Here is a 6,656-nt window from a genome sequence, read left to right on the forward strand (position 1 = left end):
TGAAATGGCCGCCAAGCACCTATACACACCACGAAGTAGCTAAACCATCCCTCTATATGCTGCAAGTAAAAAAGTGCTAAGAAACTACCAACAGAGAGGCCGAAATCCTGGTTAAGTAGATGTGTATTGTGCCGTCCAATCACGCAACAAAAAGCCCCGTCTAGTTCTGCACTAGTGCTCAAAGCGGGCAACTGGGTCCAGAATTCCGCCAGCTGTATGGTCGCTTTTACTGTGAGTTCAGCCTGTCCTATGTTCCTTATGTCGACTCCCCGTGGTGTTGCAGCAAATGTGAGAGCATTACCGGGCTATATCCCAACCCTTTTCCTTACCCCCCTTAAAGCTGGCCAATCAGATAGTCGGGTTGCACTGCAGCTAGCCAATAAGCTGATACCTGACACTCCTCCCACCAGTAGCTGTGGAGGGGAGAGGAGAAGGGACAGTATTGTTCTCTCACCCGCATTGTGAGTGTTTCTCATTATTATTATAATATTTTTTAACCATTATTACTGTTATAATTATTGCCATTGTGTTTGTGAATTTAATGGTACTCGTAGCAGTGTGTGTGTGTGTGTGTGTGTGTGTGTGTGTGTGTGTGTGTGTGTGTGAGTGTGTTTTTAAATTCAGGTTACAGGTTCTTTTTTTTATCATTCAGGTTACAGGGGTTTTCTAATAATTTTCCCATACATTGAATGCTGCCTTATTTTTCATTATCATCAGCAGTATAATAACTTATTGTTTTTCTTGATGTTTGTGATGTTGTTCGTGTTTATTGGTGGTTAAAAACTCCAAGAAAAACAAGCACAAAATTTCTGACCTTTAAACTGCTATTATTGTGAAAATAATAATACTTATGTCATAGAACTTTGATTTTTCAACAGTATGACACTCCTGGGACATTATGCTAATATACTACTGACCTCTTATGATGTATTTCTATAGTTATTAGTAGGAAAAAATATTTTCTTAGCCTATCGCTCAAGCAGTGGGGGACAAAATTTTACTTCTTCACATAATATCGCCATGATTAATGACAGACAGCGCAAAGTAGAGGTTATTGCAATAAAGAAAACATCTTAAGCTATAATTAAAAAAAAACATCAAAGTAACACAAGCTGTTACCGAGATATCAAAGTTTAATAGTCGCCACACTTTAAATGCATTTTCTGGAGTTTTGTAGTTTTGGCGCTTAGCCCAGTAATGAACTTACTGCCTTATATATATATATATATATATATATATATATATATATATATATATATATATATATATATATATTGTTACATCCTCATTCCACACTGCCACAGGCTTCAACACAGTAGTCCAGTATAGGAAGGACGATTTCCAGTGAGTTGTTCTTTCAATGGTCGGCCTTTAGGTGAACAATACACAAGAGCAGCTTAGGCAAAGATAATCACTGGCCTCTTAAGTTCACTGTCTATATTTTCAAAATAACTACAGTACACTTAATGCTATCCATCTTCACAGTTTTCACAAGCGCTGGAGCTATACAAACTTTACTTCCTACAACTGCACTTAATGCTTGACAACACTTCACTGTTTTCACAAGTACTGAAAATAATCTTCACTAACTGTAATTACATTTAATGCTTGCCAGCAACACTTCACAAACTTCACTAACAGCACTGCACTGACAATGCAGAACACTTAAACTGAACTGAAAACCGACTAAACTTGTTCTAGTCTCTTATCCATCCTTTTACAAGCTTGCATTGTTTGAGAAACTTCTACATTCTACGAGAACAACAGTTGCCAACTCGGAGATATCAATACATGCCAGAGTTGTCTTACATTACATAACACTCTAATCATTTACCATACGAACTTAAATTACATACTTTAACAAGCAATCACATAATTAAAACATTATAAAGAAAAAGAGGAGAAAATTAATGTACAACGTACAAAATAACTGTGCACATAAACAACAGGCAAACTTGCAACTGACTCGTACCGGAACTAGCTACCGTAAACATCAGGAAACGTCGAGAAAATCTCGGCTACCTAACTGGCAAATCTTGCTTCTTAACATGACCCTCTCCCTAGTTCTTTGTTGTCCTGACAAAACTATGCAGTATATACACACATAAACCTTAATCTTAATGGAACATCTAACTATACACAAAATAATCCTTCAACATATCAGGTCTTCTTCTATGCCACTTCTGACGATGTCCTTGCTCCTCCACACATTCCACTTCTCCAGGACGGTCTTGGACTTCTTCTTGACTTGCTTCTTCCCTTAGGGAACTGTCACCATCCTCTTGCACTTTTGCTCCTTGGTCCTCCTCAACAACCTCGGCTGCGGGTGACCACAATTCCTTGGAGACATCCCAAATGTACTGTCCTGGCCCATGGTACTGCCACAGACAATTCATGTGTACTACCTTTGGGCGAGATTTCCTGCCTCCCCGAATCTGATACGCTAAGTGTAATAGGCGGTCCAACACAGTGTAAAGCCCGTCCCATGGGCTTTGCAGCTTTGGTGACTGTCCCTTCTTTCACTGAGGATTGTATAACCAAACTTGGTCACCATCCTTGAAGCTCACCTCACTTGCCTTGGCATCATATTGCACTTCATCACCTCTCCTGAAAACTTGAGAGCTCATCGCACTTGATGATGTACATCAGCCACCCTTTCCTGAAGGTGCTTCGCATAGCCAGTGGTGTCTGTAGGCAGCTTTTCACTAAGTGGTCGTCCCACTAACAAGTCAACTGGTAAACGTTACTCGTGGCCCAACATCAGTTTTGCAAGAGTATAGCCAGTAGACTCATGAGATGCAGACCGGTATGCCATCAGCAATGCAGGCAATTTCTAGCCCCAATCTGTTTGTGAGAAGAAAGTTGGATGTCTTAGCTTTGAGTGAAACGAAGTTGAAAGGGAAGGATGAGTCTATGTTTGGAAGTGTGAATGGAAGACTGTCAGGTTTTGATAGAGGAAGGGCAAGAGGTGTGGCCTTGTTAGTGAGTCTGGAAGTACAGCAGTGTGTGACTGAATGGAAGGTGTCATCGAGACTGACGTGGGTGAATGCAAAATTTGAATGTGAGTTGTGGGTGTTTGTGAGTGCATATGGGCCTGGTAGTGAAAGGTAGTGAAAGAGAGAGGGAGTCTTTCTGGAATGATGTTGATGAGTGTCTGCAGAGTTTTGGAGCGAATGTGAATGTGGTAATGATGGGAGATTTGAATGCTAGAGTGGGAAATGTAGCATTTGAAGGTGTAATTGGTATGCATGGTGCGCCTGGAAGAAATGAAAATGGGGAACGAATGACAGGGATGTGCGTTGAGCGAGATGTGGTGATTGGAAATACCCTGTTTGAGAAGAAAGATATTTATAAGTATACATGGGTGAGACAGGAGGGTGGAATGGTTGTTGACAGAGCATTGATGGACTATGTGGTTGTGTCCAGGAATGTAATAGGAAGATTGTTGGATATGAGAGTTTTGAGAGGGGAGGGTGGAGGTATGTCTGACAACTACCTGGTGGATGGAAAGTTAAGAGTAGGTAAGAGATGGGTGAGAGCTAGGAGAGTTATGTGTGGCAGTCAGGTTTTAAAAGTGCGTGAGTTGGATAAAATAGAGAAAATGATAGAGTATCAGGAGAAATTGAAGCTGTGTGGAATGCAGTGAAAGATCAGGAAAATGGCAGTGTGGAGGAGGAATGGCAGTTGTTTAAGAGTGCTGTGGTGGGGCAGGCAGAAGAGGTGTGTGGTGTGAGACGTGTCGGTGGTGGTGTACGAAAAGGAAGTGAATGGCGGTGTGAGGGAGTAAGTATGGCTGTGGCTGAGAAGAGACGTGCATATAAAGTGTGGCTGCAGAGGAAGGATGAGGTGTCATAAGATAGGAATAAGGAAAAGAGGAATAGGGTGAGAAGGGCTGTGCGTGAGGCTAAAGTGGCAGCAGATGAGAGGTGGGGTAGGTGGTTGACTGAGAATATTCAACAGAATAAGAAAATTTTTTGGAAGGAGGTGAAAAGGGTGCGAAAGGGAGAGTCTGGGAAGGAAGAGCGAGTAAAAACATAGGATGGAAGGATGTTGGCTGAGATGGATACAATAAGGAAGAGATGGTCAGAGTATTTTGAGAGATTGTTAAATGTAGAGGAGGAAAGGGTGGCTGAGATTGTGGGGGATGGAAGGGTGCAAGGAATTAATGTTTTGGGAGAGATGAATGATTCTTTGATCATGAAGTAGGAAGTGCAGGAGGCAGTAAAGGAGATGAAAAAAAAGGAAAGCTGCAGGTATGGATGGGTGTGCTGTGGAATGCCTGAAGGGTCGTGGAGCGACTATTGTTGACAGGTGAGTAAGATTGTTGAATGTGTGCTTTGTGAAAGGTATGGTGCCAGTTGACTGCGCAAGTGCTTGTGTGGTCGCATTGTATAAAGGCAAGGGTGATAAGTATGAATGTACTAGCTTTAAGGGTAGAAGTCTGTTGAGTGTTGTAGGTAAGGTGTATAGTAGAGTGTTAACCCGAGACATCCCGTCGACATATGGGTACGTTGCAACATTTTGCATTTGCTAGTCCAAACGACGTACTGGTACGTTGAGCAATTGCAAGGTCCCTAATTTGCACAATTTTCAATTTTCGCGCGTGATTTTTCATACGTTTACACGGGACACCTTCCTCTATTCCTCTACAAGATGCCAAGCAGGGACAATGCCTTACACCGCATAACCTCCCCCCCCATTGTCTCAGCAATTCACCTGTTACCAGTGACCTGGCCAATAAAGACATTCAGGGCCAGAGTGATTCCCCAATCGATGACAATGTGGAGGACAAAGTTTACATAGCATTAGAGGAAGAAAGAGTCAGAAATAATGATCAGGTAATGTGGCAAAAGAAGGTCAGGAATGGTGATGAGTTAGTGAGTGAAACAATGCTTATAATGCCTATATTACTGTTTTAAAACCAATATACTCTCATACTAGATATAAATTCGTACCAAATAAATAAATAAATACCGTTTATGAGTGGTGTGGAATAGTTATCCTCCCACAGAACTCGTTTTCTTTGCAGCCATTCTGATAGAAAACCCTGTAAGGTAAGGAGGTACTCCTATCTGTATCGAGTATTTTAAACCTCAGGTGAGCAATCTATGAATTTTCGATGTTTCTCGCCAAAAGCGGAGGTTTTAGCCAAAAAAAAAAAAATCCAAAAATGGTCAGGACTGGGGGGTGTCAGAGGTGCGAAAGTCCTCGGGATGTGACAGGTTAATTAAGAGAGAGAGGGTACAGAGGGGGTGATTGGTGATGAGCAGTGTGGCTTTAGGAGAGGGAGGGGATGTGTGGATCAGGTGTTTGCTGTGAGATAAGTGTGTGCAAAGTATTTAGCGAAAGTTAAGGATGTGTTTTGGGCACTCATGGATTTAGAGAAAGGGTATGATAGAAATGATAGGAAGGCTTTGTGGACTGTTTTAATATTGTATGGACTTAATGGTAGGTTACTAAAAGGGGTGAAAAGGTTTTTATGTAAATAGTAGATCGTGTGTAAGAGTGGGAAATACTGTGAGTGATTGATTTCCTGTGAGAATGGGGCTGCGGCAAGGATGTGTGATGTCGCCTTGGTTGTTTAACCCGCCGCATCCCGGAGACGTGAATTCACGTCCTCACATGATGTGCACTCATATCTTGGAGATGTAAATTAATGCGGCAACATTGCAAGGTCCCTAATTTGCACAATTTTCAATTTTCGCGAGTGATTTTTGGCACATATGCATGGGACACCTTCCTCTATTCCTCTACAAGATGCCAAGCAGGGACAATGCCTTACACCGCATAACCTCTCCCCCCCCCCTGCACGCCATTGTCTCGGCAATTCACCTGTTACCAGTGACCTGGCCAATAAAGACATTCAGGGCCAGAGTGATTCCCCAATCGATGACAATGTGGAGGACAAAGTTTACATAGCATTAGAGGAAGAAACAGGCAGAAATGATGATCAGGTAATGTGGGGAAAAAAGGTCATGAATGGTGATGAGTTAGTGAGTGAAACAATGCTTATAATGCCTATATTACTGTTTGGAATCCAATATACTCTTGTACTACATATAAATTCGTACCAAGTAAATAAATAAATACTGTTTATGAGTGGATAAAATAGTTACCCTCCCATAGAACTCGTTTTCTTTGGTGCCAGCCTGTTAAAAAACCCAGTCAGGTAACGGCCATGCCACGTTGAATACACCGCTTCCCATCCGATCAGCGAAGTTAAGCAACGTTGGGTCTGGTTAATACTTGGATGGCTGACCGCCTGGGAACACCAGATGCTGTTGGCATCCCTACGTGTCAAGTGGGGTTGGTGGAGGATTAGTGCCCCTCCCTGTAAAACAATTAACTCTAAGCCCTTGGCCACCCCATTTGGGATACATGGCGTCTGGCAATGGATGGATGGATGGAGGTAAGGAGGTACTCGTACCTGAATCGAGTATTTTAAACCTCAGGTGAGCGATTTCTCTATGAATTTTCGATGTTTCTCACCAAAAGCGGATGTTTGAGCCAAAAAAAAAAAAAAGGTCCAAAAATGTCGGGACTGGGGCGTACAACTGCCCAGAAAACGTCGGGATGGGGCGGGTTAATATTTATATGGATGGTGCTGTAAGGGAGGTGAATGCAAGAGTTTTAGGTGGAGGTCTGAGTCTGGTGAA

The 6,656-nt window shown here is 42.3% G+C and overlaps 1 non-coding gene across 1 annotated transcript; it reads left to right on the forward strand.

Annotated features, from left to right (window-relative positions):
• The first annotated feature begins 6,168 nt into the window (after positions 1–6,168).
• Positions 6,169–6,287, forward strand: LOC145408883 (5S ribosomal RNA). Its single transcript, XR_013899001.1, has one exon. It is a non-coding gene; the product is annotated as a 5S ribosomal RNA (ribosomal RNA).
• The last annotated feature ends 369 nt before the right edge of the window (positions 6,288–6,656 follow it).

This window comes from Coenobita brevimanus, chromosome 78 (assembly GCF_032717465.1).
Source record: "Coenobita brevimanus isolate Jiangsu-jjx chromosome 78, ASM3271746v2, whole genome shotgun sequence".
Taxonomy (NCBI): domain Eukaryota; kingdom Metazoa; phylum Arthropoda; class Malacostraca; order Decapoda; family Coenobitidae; genus Coenobita; species Coenobita brevimanus.